Below are 17498 nucleotides of genomic sequence, written 5' to 3' on the forward strand. Positions count from 1 at the left end.
AGTTATAGTTAATATTCAAGGTTAGAACTTTTTCTCGTCTCTACTTCAGAATTTTTACCGAAGGAATCGAAACGAAAGGTATAGAGAAAAACGTGTAACGCAATTTAAAAATCAGACCTATCTTCGATTATTCGTTTTAACAACTCTGGTAGTTGTAACTCGAACATACGCGACAAACAACGTTTGCAACTGAAAATTAAATTAAATTCCCCTGGGCCATCGCACAACGCATAGTCGAGAATTCTAACACGCCCGAAAGGAGATGAAGATTTACGACGTTCCATTCGTGCCGATTTTCCGAAAGCGAGCTACCAGCCGGATGGAAATAAAAATTCATGTTCCGTCGCGACGATCCGCGAGAGCTCGCTTCTCCGCAAATTTCCCCTCGAATTTCCCTAAACCTCGAAGCCTCGTGGATGACACCGCAGCATCAGGATTCTGTCAACCGCAAATAAAACCATGTACTATCCGACGGTAGGGGGATTATGGAAGAAAATCGGTCCATTCTTGGCCACCGTTCCACGTTTGAGAGAACGAGGCAGCAAAGAGCGAAAGAGCTGCTCCCTGGTGAAACAGCGCATCGTGTTCCCTTCGAGTATCTAATCCAGCGTCGACGAATATTCAACCTCGCGTTTGCATCGACGAGGCTGAAACTTTCGACTCTCGTTTCATACTACGTCCGAAAGTCAACGAGCGCGTACATACGATCCCGTTTTCTGTGTCTGTGTCTATACAAGTTGATCTTCACGCATGTACGTGTCAGTGGATCTATGCATGACAAGAGATTATTAATATCAAGTTATACCGGTGGAAGTGATATTGTCCTGGTTTGACGTCGAACGATATCGACGTTCCTGTCGGAATGAATTTATACTCGATGGAGTCTGTTTCTGGTATTATTCCATGTCACGATTATGCGTATTGTACGAAACGTTTTGAAATTTCATTTGCATTGGAACGGGATCGGACTACCGCGATTACGTTGGTAAAATTTGAAACCGATTTAAAAAGTTATATAGAAACTGAAAGATCGTAACAATGGGGCGTGTCGTTACAATGCTAACGAAATTTTAAAATGCTTCCTACGATATATACGAGAAGGTACTCCGAGGCGCATAAATATTTCCACGACTCGCTGTATCTTCTCGATACGTTCCAGATTCTAGTCTATTCTTTCATTCATGTTTAATGCTCTTGAGAAAACGTGGGAACCCAACGCTTCTACCAGGCACAAACAAATCTTCGTGCGCTCAGATTACAGATGAAATATTTGCCAGGCAGCTGTCGTATATTTTAAAACTACAAGAAGTCTAGAGCACCAAAGGCGTGCAAAATATGAAATTATGGTTCATCCGGTTTTACCGTCTTCTTCGCTGCTCCATTAAACATCGTCGATCTTGGGAAAGAAGGGCAAAAAAGTTCGCTGACAGCAACGGCCGAAACTTCGAATTTTTACGCTCCGCAGATAAATCTTGCCGACCATATTTTTCCACGCGAGAGCGTTCTCCTTTTTGAACGTGAAGCCGAAAAAGCGCGATTGATCGATGGTCTTCGGTGGGTCGGCTCGTGAAATTTTTCAGGTCCTGGTCGATCGAATTCGCCCACGAAAAACTCGCTGTCACGTTGATCTCACGCGAAGTTTCGTCGCGATAGATCGACGAGGAAGGGGAGAAAGGAGGCGGAGTACGGTACTGCAGGCGGATAACCCTCTTTTTTCGCATCGTCCACCGATTATGCATTACGCAAGTGCGTAAGAACGCGCGGAACTCGCGCGTGACTTGCTTTGGAGAAAGGTACTTCTACGTACGCGCGGGGACAAACCGTGCCCCTCGCCGCGAAACACATCGTGAATCCACTTCTTTTTCCAACTGTATTTCTCTCTACTTTCACGTAACACACGACCCTTGTCCTACCGTAACTAAAATCCGAAATTTCGAGAAAACTCGTGGCTCGCGCGTAATTCCACCCGAAATCGGACTGGCATCGCGAGTTGAAATTTATCGCCAGTTGAAATTTATCGCGAATGTCTTTCGGAGGCTCGTGGTTCTTTGGCTCCGAGCTCCTTTAAACGCCCGACCGATGAAATTTACTGTAAGGGTCCGCCTCGTTCGTTGCCCCAGGAGAAATAATACCTTCTTTCGTAATTAACTTAACAAAGCATCTTTATTTCGTTTGGCCTCGTTCGTTTCTAATTTTTCAACGGTAATGGCCGAAGGAACGGAAGAATGGCAAATGAAAGAGGAAAGGGAGAAAACGATTTCGAATTCAGCCCAGTGACGCGATTAAAATATCGCCAAGCCCAACGGTGAAACGAAGAAAAAGTCAATCATCCGGCGGGCGTGAAAGTTCTTCTCGAGATTAGCCACACGCCCTTTCACGCTCGATCGAGGTAAATCACGCAGTTAGCATGGTAATCGCGTCTCCATCGTTGAGGAACGCGTCGTGAGTAAGACCTCGTGCGCACAACCTCATCCGCGATTTTTCTACCGAGTCAAGCGAGGAGAGGAGCGGCTCGTCCTCGGGATCATTGTCGCGCGACCTAGTTTTCCACACGGTTAATTAAATCTTTTTTTTTTTTTTTGCCCGGGCGCCTCCAATCGAAATCGGGCCGCATGGGGTGAGACCGGCCATTAAACGCTCGTTACGCCTCGTTTTCATGCCGATAGCATCGCCGAAAATGTATAAAAAGGAGCAAATTTCGTGTAATTGCCATCCCCATCTCAGGCAACCGTCGATCTCGTTACACGAATTAAAAAGCGACACGACCACCACGACGATCTTTCATCTCCTCCTGCGCTGCTTGTTTGTTTTTCCATCCCATTAAATTGCTTTTTCTCTTCCTCTCGTTTACCCTTTTTGATCTTTCATTGTTATTTTTGTTTCTCGTTCGAGGTTGTACCTAGTCTACTCACGAGCATCGAGAGGCTTTGAGAGGTTCTATTTGTTTTGCTTTTACGATTTTCATTTCTTTTTATCTGCTTCATAGGTGTTTCTCTAATGTGTTCGTTTTATTTGTTGATTTTACAAGATCGTATCGGCAGCGATACAGAATTTAGTTATTTTTACGTTTGCCGACTTATATAGGTCAAGATACGTCATAAATTTCGCGTATTCTTTTTCTTTTCTTTTTCTTATGGGACGATCGCCGTATCGTATTTTAAAATCAATTTATCGATACTCGTTGCACTAAAACTACACGCGACGAATTATCGGGGAAAAAAAAAAATCTGCGAAATAACCTAGTTATATTTAACGACGAAAGAGAGCAGCAGGTGGAGCGGAGTAAAGTAGCCAGTTAAGAGTCGCAAATTAAAAGACAAGTGGGCCTTCGGGACAAAATTCAACTTTGTGACAAGTATAACGACACAAAGATTCGTCGATCATCATACGTGATCGGCTTGTTAAACAAAGGCTACTATCGTAGTCATCGATCTGGTTTCCGTACGTAGAATGAAGTTGTTGTTGATCGAACGAGACGAAGAAGACGACGAAGAGGGAGAGGAAGAAGCAAGAAAGGAACGATCAGCGGTTCAGAAGCGTTCTCACGTAAAAATACTCGCGTTAATTTCATTGCACGCGTTAATACATGCTCCGAAATGGTTCGCTTTCCGATCGTTCGTAATTACACCGATTATCCGTGGTGAGCGTGCATGTCCAGCCATTTTGAACATAAATTACTCGCGATCACCGATACGTCCCTGCATCGGTAGAGAAATAAAAGAAATCGCGATGGAGTACGTGACCATCGAAAGGTTCTGCCCTTTTTACCGATACTTTCTCGACGTTTGCAACTGTTCCCGAGTTGGCTCGGGGCCAACAATCGTTTTATTATCGCAGTTTTGCACCGCACGGGACTGGCTAACCACGTTGGTCGTTAGTATTTTGTTAGAGGTTTTCCCGGCTTAATAAATTGAATAGCATGGGACAAGTTCAAATTCACGATATTGTTTCGCCTATCCGTTAGAGAAATGGAGCAACGAGATTGTCGCGACCGAAAATTCCACCGGTCTCGTTGCTCTTCCCTTCGTAACTCGTGTAAAACTGGCCACAATTTAAAAACTACTTTACGGAACAACGTTTTAATTTCGAAATAATAGTTTCCGCTTAACGGTATCAATTTTTAACGCCGCATTAACCCGATAAGAAATTTCTGGCGAAGCGTAATTCTTGCGGTCGTAGCTTTACGACCGTGAAACCACAGACCCATTCAGGTTCTCAGAACCTACGGAATTATGTCTAATTCGCGATACATTCGTCTTATTTTTTCCTTCTTCGAGGATTTATCGGGATACACTCGGAAGTTTGGCGTTGAGTGTTCTTCACGGCAAAGTGGCTCGACTTTGTATGAAATTATCGATGTGGTTAAAGCTGTGAAAGACTATTAAAGGTGCTCGAACGACACCTGTTGCTCCACGCCGAGTCTCCAACAGAAATTTCGTCGGCTCCGCTTTTCCATGGATTTCGATGTCGCTGCTAATATTTCACCTGGATAATTGTAACCTGCCCGCGGTCCTCGTAAACGCCATTTCGTGAGAATTACGCTTGTACGTATATTGATAATAACACTGCTGCCACGTAATAACTTGGCAATACGTTTAATTTTCGCGATACTTGCCCCATCGCCTCTTTACCCCGTGTACGTTTTACCTTACGTTTCGATTCTCGTTGTACGTCGCGACACGGATTCCACGAATAAAACGCCTGGAGCTTCGTCGCGATCCTGTATCTTTCGTATCCGTGCTTCGCGTAGTTTCAAAAGTTATTTAATAAGGACCGTTCGACGGTTGATGGCTAGGCGAAACTTCTGCCCGTTTTGCTGTCGACCTTCGCTCACGAACGTCTCTTCTTTATGTTTTCCCACGATGAAAATGCTTCCCCGGGAACGGAAGTCACGGACGAGCTTGATTAAAACTCCTTCCATAGCCTCCTTTTTTTTTCCCTTCTAGAAAACGTCTTTTCCTGTTTTTTCATTAGACTCGGACGATATCGAAGCGGTGCACAATAAGAAATTGAATTCCAGATGGAAACATCGCGATAGATGAGTTTTTTTAGAGCTTCTGGCAATGCGAATTCCTGTTTCTTAAAAAAAAAAAAAAAAAAAAAAAAAAATTAGATGAGAATCGAATATTCATATCACCGTAGAGCTCCATTTGTTGGAACGAAACTTCAGCGTCTGACGAAATGAACTCCTGGCGACTGAATCTACTTATATGGACGCGAACTCATTGCGCACCGTGCTAGATGCGTTTTTTTTCGAAGTTTCTATAAATCTAAACTTCTCTTTTCAGACCAAATTTAGACTTATCGTAGATCAATAAGGAAGAATCTCAGATTTCTTAAACTTATTCCGTAATATGATTAATATCGTAACCGAATAATCTTATGAAATCGACGATGCTACTATCGCGACATAAAATCCAAGATTCCAATTGTCGTTAATAATTACTCGACGTCGATTAATGGCAGTAACGATTAAAGAGCCAGAATGAAAGGATCGAGACGCTCTCTGAGCACAATAGCGAAGTAGACGGCATATTTAATTTCCTGTCGTCGGAAACTCGGCAAAGCAAACAAGGATCGTTTCAGGCTAACCGAACGTCCCACTAATTCGAGCCAAGCCAACGGGTAGATTTTGTCCACAAGGGATAGATCGACGAGGAATCAACGAATTCGACGCTGTAATTTAGCGACAGCCCTACCGACTACTGGTAATGCTATTTGCAAACGATGTTTAATTACTGACGAATAAGGATCGATTCGTCTCGACGATATTCAATTCGCGAATCGACCAAAACTGTTTGATTAATCAAAGGACGCACAGATTAATTAGCTTCCTGTGAATATCTTGCTCGAAATTGTTAATCGTATGATATTAACGTTTTGTTATTGATACAATAAACGTTTGTTTGACTGCTGGGAGTTGATACAAACAGTGGAAATTCATTAGGAAAGTTCATATGCCTCTGAGTGAGTACGAATAATATTAGAAATATTTCAAAACTTATTATTAACGTAGATATTCTTGGAACTGTTGGCTATCTATCTATACGCGGTTATTCGTACCTTAGATAGGTACGAGCGGAGGATGTTACGTGAAAATGAAATAAAAATGAGACACGCAGCGATATTTCTTAAAAAATAACGAAATATTGGGTGCTCGTTTAAAAAAAAAGAAACAACGAAAAAGAAAAGATCGATGTAACAAGGTCTGTTTGATAAATTGATAATAGAAGGACGTTTAAGAGGCGAGAGAAAGATGGCGCCACTGGTTCAACGCCGAGCCACCGAGTTCGCAACGCTTTTCTCACTTTTCTTTATCTATAAGGGATTCTAATAAAACGAACTTTGGAAAATTACGCTAATTGTTGCGGTATCGTTTATTGCCGCAAAATGTAATACGCGATCACGTAGTAAAATTAAAACGCAACGTAAAAGTATTAATTAATTGCAACGATACTTTGTTATCATATCCTCTTCTGTTGGTCGGCTTTTAATTCTCTCGACAACTCTTTCGCGAATCGATCGACAAAGCTGCGAGATTTCATGTCGAATCAGATACGAATAATTAAAACGTATCGCTGTTTCGATCTGGACGAAAAACTTTGTAACACTGGCGACTTAATCTGCTCGGAATTACGTATGGTTCGTTAGCGGCATGCGTTATCTAGCAGTTCGACCGATAAATAATCGTCGATCTACGTGTAAATGCGAGATGCCCGCCTCTTTTCTTATCTCGATTCGATCGCTTATCGTTTAATGCACGAACAGAATCGAAATGGGTGCAGTGTGGTGAAAGAGGAGCGCTGGCTGCCGCGGAAAACGCGATAAGAGTTAATTTGCATAACGCGATGCACGCTGTTGCGTTATTGGCCAGCACGACTGCAGAAAATCGATCGAATTCCTTTTCGCGAAACCAGTCAGCGATCGAAAAAGTCGCGACTACTTCAGGCAAGCTATTAGTACATACGTATATTTGTATTCGTTTCAACTGTGCTATTTCAACACGGCAGATATTTGAAAACAGAGGGAAGATAAGCGAAGAAAGGCAAGCGAACGTGTTTGAACGATAAATAACGTTTTCAGGAAATTAGTATTACAGAGACGGTTATTCGGTGCGTCTGGTATAATGAAAAATCATCATTGCCCTGTTCTGCCCTACTTCCCTCGCCGTGCCATATCTTCCGTTTTTCTCTGTTCTTTTCAACCGCGACGATCGCCGTAACTTCGCAAACTATTCGACAATCGCAAACACACGGAAATCCAATCTATCGTTGCCCAATTTATTTTAAATAAAATCATGTTATTCCATTGTTGGTCGATTTCTCGCGTAAATCGCAATTCGTTAAAATTGCGAGGAAGAGAATTGTTTAAATTTAAATGGATCGAGGTATCGCGAAACGACGATACCATCGTCGAAGAGCCTTCTTCTCCGTATTCCGTGAAAAGGAATATTAGCGTATCGCCGAAGCTTGAACGAAATGCGCGATTAAGAATAAGGGTTGGCGGCTGTGGCAAATTACCAGCACCGAGACGAGACTGGTTAATTAATTATGCATACCTTCTTTTCTTTTGCGACTTGCCGCTCGCATCTCTCGCTGTTCCATCCGTTAACTCACCCCATGACGCCTCGGCGTCCTGGAACAGAGCGGTGCGGCGGGTAATTGGAAATCAATACTCGTATCCAACCCTCGAAACATTCTTGCCTTGACGAAAAAGCGATCGTGACCCCTCTTCAACCACGAAAGAAGCTGCCTCTTGCTCCGACCAGCTGAGTCTCGCCTTACGTACGAGCCCTCATTATCACTTTTTGCAACCACGATATCCGATTTGGCCTGTTTCGCGCCACCCCCAACCGCGTTTCGCTTCCTCCTTCCGTTTCCTTCCGGAAAATACCAACGGGCTTTTAGAAAGATTCCAAGGAGATAGATGACACCGTATATAAGCAAGGAAATATAATCTTTTCTTATCGAATTGGTTCTTTAGAGGGGCTTTTGACGATTCGTTCGCCAAGGAGATAGGAAGCCATACGATTTCTTCCGAAAGGAATAAAAACTGTTGGAACTCTACATAAAAATGCAGGATTCATTTTTACCCTTCATGATGGAGGTTAACGTTTTCGTAGAAAGGTTACGTTCGATTTTTACGCGATTCGATTTCCTGAATGCGGCCAATATCGTTCGTTTAGTGACCGTTTTCCTTTCGGGCAGAAAGTTGAATCGGGCCACAGGAAACTTGATCCCTCGACGGTATCGCCGTCACGGGTTACCTTTTTCTTTACGATCTTCCGTTCTTATTGTGCCCGAAAAGAATTTACGCCGTAAAAAATTAATATGAATAAGTTCCACAGATTTTTAAAAGCTTGAGATCTTTATGGTCCATTACTTTGCCGCTTTTACGAGCTACCTACCCCCTTCACCGTCAATAATGTACCTTTATCGTTCCGGTTTAGGGGACCATTGTACAGTTTCTATACGAGGAACCTTTATCGTAATACTTTTTCAAAATTAATAATCACATTCGTAACGCGATCCACGCCGAGGAATATAAAATTTAAAAGATGGTCTTTTTGAATTTTGAATGTAAAATTTCAGGCTTCGTTATTCGTTCGGTCCTTTACGAACCATTTATCTTCTTCAACACGAACTTCGTCTACTTTTATCGTTCGAGTTTAATGGATCGTTTGCACAGTCTTTGTACGAAAACAATCTTTATCGCGATATCTTTCTAAAATTGTCTCGCAATCGTCGATCTAATTCGTAACTCGATTCGCGAGAAAAGATTGGAAAATTTAAAAACGTCGAATCATAAATTCCATTACCCGTTCGTAACGGAACGACGAAACGCGTGATTTTGAAACGCGAGCGGTAAAAAGCCGTGTGTATTCGTCGATACATTCGGTGGAGGAGAAATTCGACGTGGTTCGAATGCACGGCGTGTCGCGTCGCGTCGCGACGTCCTCGATCGAAAGTCGATCCAACTGTCAGAGGCCGGCTTTCCTCTCGTCTAATAGAATGAAAATTATGGCTCGAGGAGTGTCGTCACGTCGCCACGAATCTCCTCTACCTAACGACGCTAGATTACGCAGCAATATGCGTGCGCGAAGATGCATTATCGCCTGATAGAAACCGCTCGACGCGTTAATCCGTACGTGAATCGCATTCACACCGTTTGCCATATTTGACGCGTATCAATTTGCGTCGTTGCATTGAATTACGAACGACGTAATTTCCGTGCATCATAAAGAGGTACATCGACCGATTATCTCGATAATAATGTTACCAAAATATTTGAAATTCCTAGTCTGTATACGTATTATTATCGCTTTTACAGCGCGAACGATTAAGAAACTTTTTCCCTTTTTTCTGATTTTTATAGTCGAGAAAAAAACTTACGGAGATTGAATGGAAAAGTTTCATGAATTATGGAATATTCCAAATGAATTCCATCCAACGTGTTAAACTAATTTACAGGAATCACACTTTCAATTAGATTATTAATGTGGCAGGAAACTGTTATCGATTATTCCATGGTAATTTATTCAGCGTCAAATAAATTTCATAGCTCTTCAAAGAGGAAAAGCAACATCCTCTTCGCTGCCGTGATTTAAGCACTTATATACGTGTGAGTTTCGTATACTCGTGTGCGTTTTATCGTTACAGTGGTAGCACGACCACGGTTCTTCGATATTGTCCCTCATCGAATTATGCATATAAGCTTGAAACTTACCAACCTTCGCCGAACTCGCCGCTCGTTTAATTGCGTTCGAGGCAGCTTGGATTCCCAGTTATTTCATCGAATTACGTGGCGCTGTTCACGCGAACATAAGTTTCACGCGATGCATGCTGCCAGCTTTTCCCAAGCAAAATCCTGTCTTAACGATAATTGGATGGATAACGATGTTAAGTTACTTAGTGTTAATAACGTTTTTCTTTTCCGGGCGAAGGAGAAGATACCATTAACAGGTAATTAGAAAATTGCTTTGTGGTTGAAGTTGAGAAGGTTCGTAGGGAAAAGGGTGGATGGTATAGACACCGAGCTCGGATTGAATATATATTTCCTGTTAATCGAAAGTGAAACAACGTTAGAACTTTCTCACCCCCACGTATTTAACCCCTTAATTCGCACGGATCTCTTCCTGATTTATCAACGTAGATATAGCATTAGTTTTACATTAGTTATCAATTTTTACCGTTAGAGTTGTTAATGGAAACGCGAGCTAATGAAAATGCAAATTATCGTTAAGAACTGGAGGAAAAAATTTTTTTGTCACGACGGAGTTTAATCGAACGAATGTATAATATATTCTTTGCGAGATACGAATAATAAATTTCTTCGTAATTTTCGCTTTAACAACGAGTCTCTTTAGTCGTTCGACTCGAAGATCAAGTTCCGCGATTTAATAACGAAGCGCGTGGATGCTGGCGCGAACTTTCATAGTACCCAGTGACGAAATTTGATGGCCGTCAGTTAGGTGGCTTCGTAATTAAAGTTATTAAAGACTGGAGGTACACACAGAAGCAGGGGTGTGTCATTGGCGCCGGTGGATTTGGAAAGGCGTAATGAGAAACGAGGTCGTCGAACGCGTCGCCCGACGACGAATTTAATTATCAGCGCGAAAATATTTTAATTCGCCTTTCCTGACCGTTACGATATATCGAAATTTTTCAGCCGTGGGAAAGGAATGGATTAAAAATCGTTGTGATTCTACAATGCGATTTCACCATGCACACGCTCGTAATTAAGTTTAAAAGCGTGCTTCGGCTGATTACGCTACCGATGCTTCGCGTGTGATACACACACGACGACAAGCCAATTAATTATAGGTGCCGAAAAAGCGACTTATTTCTGTTGACATTGCCAGGCCCTGTTTTTTTCGTATTACTACACGGTACCGATCGGCCATAAAAATTGGATATTCGCTTCTGAAATATTTCGCTATCACTTTGAGAAAGTATCGCCGACATTATATAGACTTGTATTTTATAATTTGTACTTGTAATTTGTACAATTTCGTTCTATGATAGTTTTACAGTATCGAAACTTGAATATCGAAAATTGTTGAGTTAAATATACGAATGTCTAGCCAGTTATCGACACAAATAAAGACGCGACAGTGACGAAACCATGTCCGTAGGTCAGGTATTTCTTAAAAGGAAGGCGTGGCGAATTTTCGTCTTGGAAAGTATTATACGTTGTCCTCTTCCTCTCTCGCCGTCGTTATTCACTGCCCTGGGAATTTTCTCGTCTACTCGGCTGCCTGGCAAATGGACTGGCAAATAGGCTTAAAAGCGAGAGACGCAGTGGGAACAAAGGGATCAACTTCGATATTTCCGTCATTCTCGGCTCATCTGAAGATTCATATCGAGAAACATACTGACTCGCGAAAGTATTCGACACTCATCATAGGAAACTTTCGTGTTATACGAAACATTTTGTAATTTCATTGGCACCCTAACGATACACGACTGAATCATGAAATTTAAAAATGTTTCGTACAATACACATAATATATTTGTTTGTAAAATGTGACGTCGATCGTTCGAATACCTCCACGTGCCTCCGTTTTCAGCTTCTCTCTTCGTTGTTTTGCGGAAAAACTGTTTGAAATTCAACAAATTGAATAAAACAGGAAGAGAATCGAAAGAATGGCGTTGGACGAAGAAGTTGCGGGTAGTCTCGAATTCAATTATGTTGTTGGTAATCCCAAGAGAAGAAAGGGAAACGTTACTACTTTCCTTCCGCCGCTAATTGACACTAATTCAATGAAAAAAAATTTCCTTTCGAAGGTTAACAACGCGACACTAAGGGCAGCTAAAAGGGGTGGATCGCTTGGTCGTGTTTTGTCCCTGCTCTATCGATCTTTCTTCGTATCGGCTTCCTGGTTGTAACGTTATTTGAATATCGTAGCTACAGGACAATTGTATTTGCTTCTCAAGGAAACCGAGAATCCTATTGCGTAAAACCGGTGAACTGTATTGGCTTTTACATAAATATAAGTAGCCAAGAAACTGCCAGAGGAATATTGCATCGTTGCGGAAATGCTGCGTCATTCTTTATACCAAAGAGGGAAAAGAAAAGCGAGACAGGAGAAAAAAAAAAAAGGAAGTTCAATGAAAGTGATCGATATTTCTCACCCTATCAGCTCCCGAGGAAGACCTTCGCTGACTCTTCGTCTCTACTCGACGAGATTCTGTTCGCTTCGCTGACTGGTGATATTTTGTTTCGCAATTTTTATATAGTTTTTCTTATTTCCTGATTGTGTATGTAATTTCACAATGTCATTCCTGCTATATATCTTTCCAATTTGTTCGTAAAAAAAAAAAACTTAAATTGAACGAGGCAAACGTTTATTTTTCTTGTTCGGGATCGAATTAATTCGAGATAGATATTGTGTAACAAGTACTTCGTCGTGTCGAAGCAGGGTTGGAGATGATTAAAGTTACCGTTATATGAATCTTCATTGACGGAAAGCCAATGGTCTTGCGAAACAAATTTGCCTCGTTTACGCTCAGCCTCTTCCATTCTGTTTCCGTCTATTCAATTTTATTGAGATGCACGTGACTTTTTTCGATGATGTTATCCTTCATTCTGAACAGGTCTTTGCCATCTCGTTGAAAAGCAAAAGTATTCGTCAAAATTGTCGAATTATCCTATTAACATATACGCGGCATTGTATCTTAGTGAGTTGTTTTATGATTAACCAAACGATAAGTATCTTCGTTCTCGATCAAATTAGACTGAAATTTTAGTTTCTATTATGCATAACGTTTAAAAAGTAACTTCTCTGGCAAAGTAGAGATGGAACGAATTATCCAATGAATCGGCAAATAAAATGCATTATGACTGAGGAAACAAGTAGAACAGCTTAAGTCAGGATAAACTTTGTAATTTACATATGGAAGTAAGATTTATCTCACACAGGGAACACACACACATCGAGATATATTTACAATCGTTTATATTAGGTCATTTCCCTTGCTAACCATCGCAGTTACACATTCATTCTTTCATTTTCTTTCTTCGATTTTCCTTTTGAAACATCGAGTCTTATCTTGGTTCTGTGTTTCCATCGATGTGATTAAACACGTACGATCCATTGCTAGATGCTGTACAAGGTACGATTAAATTTATATTAAACTCAACTTAAACTTCGACTCGCATAGTTTGGTTATTACGCTTATACGATTAATCGGTCTATGATTCATACAGCGATGTATGTATCTTAATGTACACTTGTGCTGATTCTGATTTTACAAGTACAACATACTTTCGAGAAAAGCGACGAAGGTGACATTCAGTGTTATACAATAGAGATTTATCGAGAGTCACGTTCAGAATAAACGTTCTAGATTCAGTGAGTCATTCTTTAATTTAAATCAGACGTAATAATCGCTTGCTCCTTCGCACACAATTTACATAGTCGTGACATTCGTTCAATGCGCTATGAAGGTTGCACGGTCGTCGATACGAACGGAAGTCGATACGATCTTTTAACGATTTTATCAAAGTTATTCAAAAAGGAGTTGCATAACAAAACTAGTCTCTTTTATGGTCGCTAGCTAATTGAAAAATACCAAAGTTGGCGTATTTCGTATAAACATCTACGTTAGAGTAACTTCTGTTTGGTATAAAAATTATAAAAATACGCGTGGACCTATGAATTTTTTAAACAAGTATCGTGATCTTTCTTTAAAAAAAAAAAAAGACAAGAAAAAATGTGTCTTAGAAAAAGAACGGAAGTAATTTACACTTACTTTGATCAGACGCGAATTAAAATTTCGTTCGAGTAAATACTTCGTCGAAAGTTATGCTATACTTTTTGCACCTGACATTAGATGATACGAGAAATCTTGACGGTAAATAAATATTTATTCTCTAAGTTTGTTGCGATTTTTTGTTCGTTGCATACAACACTGACGGATAACAAGTGACAACGAATAGAATGGAAATATTCCAGACGACTATACGTGCCTAAACATAGGTCGTTGAATGGAGCAACCTGACGTGTCTGATGCGAGAAGCACGTTTCGAACGAATCGATCGTTTCAAGAAATCTCGACTCGTCGCGTGTCTGCGGTTCTCCGCAAAAGCTCGCGTTTGTGAACCGACTCTGGTTCACGTCACGGAATTTCGAGCATCCGTGGCTCAGCTTCGCCGTGGTGCATTCGCATTCCTTCTAGAAAATTCCGAGAGTCGGTCATGGCAGAAACGTGGCTAGAATCCGGACGGACAGCGAGAACTGGAAAATACCACGGGTTGTACTGTTTCCGCTACCAACCACGATTCACTGGACCGTGCGATCTGATCGTTCGCGCGTTCGACCGCGAATTAATTATACCCTGGGCCGCATTAGGATTAATTGTTTAATTGCCGTACCCGAAGCGATCGAGTTAGCCCTGGACAAAATTATTCGCGCGGAAGGATCGCGTTTTGTCATGAATCGGTCAGGTTTCGCTGCGGTGCAAGTTGTTGTCGCAGTGCGAAAATCGAAGGCCGGAAGTGATAATTAAATTGCGGTCGAGTTAGAGCAAGTTCTCTTCGAATTTCTAACCTGCCCGTTTGTCACGGAATTTTCCTTATTATTACCAAACCTGTTCTAGTTTATCGACGATTCACAAAAGACGAGATATTCCGTCGTTTCTGTATTTGGAATACGTAGAAATGGATGCTGCGATTGCACAGTTAAATCGATATCTATTAATCGCGTGTATTACAAGGAAAATTTCTATTCGATAGCAAAGCAACTTTGTATCGAAGATCTTTATACAATTTCCCTCCTTATTTTTCCATTTCTTTATGAAAGATATAGAAACACTCGTACGAAGAGAGATTTATCTACCGTCGATATTACGAACAAGGATCTTTACTGCCACATAGAATATTTATTTCTGTTTGGTCGGTGGCATCGTAAAATTCGTTCTCGTATCATCGACGAGCCAGTATTCCCGATATGGAGCCTGTTTTCTCGGCTGTCGAATAGACTGTATCCGGCTCTGAAGGGTACTTTGTCATACAAAGTAGCTGCGGTTTACTCGTGACCTATAAAAATCGCTGGGAAGAGGAAGAAAGAAAGAGCGGACACGTTCTCGCGCCCGCAAATCCTCAGCTTCTTACGTAAAGCTCGCATTCGAAAATTCAGGTGAAACTCCTCTCCGCCTGCCTCTCGAAGGAAATTCTCATTTGCATTGGCACAGCCCGGTGAGAATACGACAGCGAGGAACCACCATGCCGAAAACAAATAACGTTCTCGTCGGTTTACCAACTACCCACACCATGGGATAAATAATTTCAAACGCGACAACTTCTTCAATTAGTCGCGGATGCCGTCTTATCTCTCGCTCGACGATCCTTGCTGCAATTGTTTCGCTTAATAGTTTCCGTGAATGCATTCTCCAATTTGGGTTAATTATTCGTGCAAAAAGAGCCAATTATCGTTTCACACGACTCCATTGTTCCTCTTAAACGCAAATACTTTTGGCAAAAACTTCTGTGTGTATAGATATATATGTTGTTCTATATCCACAAATAGGTCGAAGAATAAAACTTAATCGTCGGAAGCTTCGTGTTCTAGAATCTTCGTTGTGATTTCTGAAACTTTAGAAAATTGTCAATTTCATACGACTAGCAAAATTTGACAGCGTGGAAACGCTTCATTGGAATGTTAGCTAAAGTTCTCTGTTGCAACTCAAGTTCCCAGAGAATATCGAAACAATCGTAACGAAAATTAATTAAATTCCACGATTATTCAACGCTTTAAACTCAAGCAACTATTGCGTATAAATCGTTTGACTTGTTCGAGGTTGCCAATTAATATCGGAAGCAACCTTGTGACACATTTCTTCGTTCGCGTCAGTCAGGTGCTGTTCTCCCGATGTAACCTTGTTCCAAGTTTTATCAGGAACTCGCTTCTTGACGGATGTTCATCGAAGATCGATCGTTCGTCGTGAGAACGAAGCTGGTGTTTTGTAATTCATTAAAACAGTTGCGGATTGATAGCTTCGCTCGGCCATTTGCCATCGAGCTTGTACACACTAACACGGATCGAACGAATTCCACGCAGGAAGGTATCTGTTATTCACAGATCGTTACTTCCGTCATTCAAGTGGCACTCGATGCACCGTTACGAGCGCTCAAGCTTCCTTGAAATTTGTTTTCCATCGATTTACTCGAAGAAAAAGCAACTTTTGAAAGAAGCCGATAACGAGGCGAACACATTGTTTCACGGTAAACGTAGTAGAAACGGAACATAGCGTAACGTACTCTTGAAACATTCTTAGCGGATTTTTACGCAAATTCATGTTCTTACGGGCGCGACTATGTACAAAAATTTGTTTCATCCGTCAAATATTATATCGTAATAGAAGATTTACATTTAAGGTCACAGGTAGTTCCATTTAAGCTCGGACGAACGTTTTATCGATAGAAGCTTCGATGTTCTAATAAAGATAAATGAAGGGGAAAGATCGCCTCTAAGTGGAAGTTAGCGGCGTGCAGCGCACAATGTTACAACAACATGATCTCGTTACACCGGTAAATCTGACGAGTTTAACAGATCAACGTCACGGTTGATCATTGAATACGCAATGAGCTCGATAATTACCGCGTGTACAACTATCTCGCGACCGTGCAATTTTCGATTAAACGCTGACGATAGATCTCTGTGAATTGTTTGATCGTTTAACATCGTTTCAACGCTGTTTCGACATTAACATTAGCTCAACGTTACTTCGACGTTCTGTCGTCGTCTTTGTTTTATTCCTTGCATCTGTCTCGTGCAATGAATTCGATCGAGCGTGGATAAAGATCGATATATCGTAATAGGCATTATCGTCAACCGATAACATGTAAAATTCGATTTTCAATTTCCCTTAATTTTCCAAGTTGTTTGCGCCACCATTCGCTCGTTGTTCGAAAGCGTCCGATCGAGAATTACAAGGTCGTCGTTGGAAAATTATTGGAATACCTCGTTGTCGAGTAATAATTGCGCGAAAATTCGCGCCAAAAGATCGTCAAGGAGCAGAAATTAAAGGGTAGGTCGTCGAACGAAGTCGAATAGGGCGGTTAACGACCCATTAGCGAGTCTCGAGTGCATTTCGCGTTAATTAGTTTCCGAACCGGGAAAATGCTGACAAGGAAAGTACGATCGAGTTGCTAGCGCTTGACGCGTTTTTGTAAAATGGCTACATACTTTCATGGAGAAACGAATGGTCAAAGAAACCGGTCGAGTTGAGTAAACTCGAGATCGCGAATATTTATACGTTTATGAGAAATTTGACAGCAGAAATTGAACATTATATGTGAAAATATAGATAACAAATTTGTGGAAAGAGATCGTCCATGATTTACATCGTTGTTTATCATGGCACGATCTGTAATTTAAAGTAGATCTTTGTTCGAGGCAGACACTAGCGTTATAACTATAGTAAAATCGATTTTCATCGGGAATTTTGATGAAAACGCGACAGGAACGCACCAGCTCAGCCGTTAAAGGTTCGAAG

At 41.3% G+C, this 17498-nt stretch overlaps 1 long non-coding RNA gene across 2 annotated transcripts in view; it reads left to right on the top strand.

Annotated features, from left to right (window-relative positions):
• Positions 1–17498, top strand: part of LOC139985361 (uncharacterized) — a 126085-nt gene that overhangs the window by 31705 nt on the left and 76882 nt on the right. Inside the window, exon 1 of one of the 2 annotated variants that reach the window (XR_011799401.1) lies at positions 2965–4544. The exons of the other annotated variant lie outside the window; for it this stretch is intronic. This is a non-coding gene — a long non-coding RNA (uncharacterized lncRNA). Of the gene's footprint in view, positions 1–2964; positions 4545–17498 lie in introns of those variants that run through there. 2 annotated transcript variants of the gene reach the window in all.

This window comes from Bombus fervidus, chromosome 3 (assembly GCF_041682495.2).
Source record: "Bombus fervidus isolate BK054 chromosome 3, iyBomFerv1, whole genome shotgun sequence".
NCBI lineage: Eukaryota > Metazoa > Arthropoda > Insecta > Hymenoptera > Apidae > Bombus > Bombus fervidus.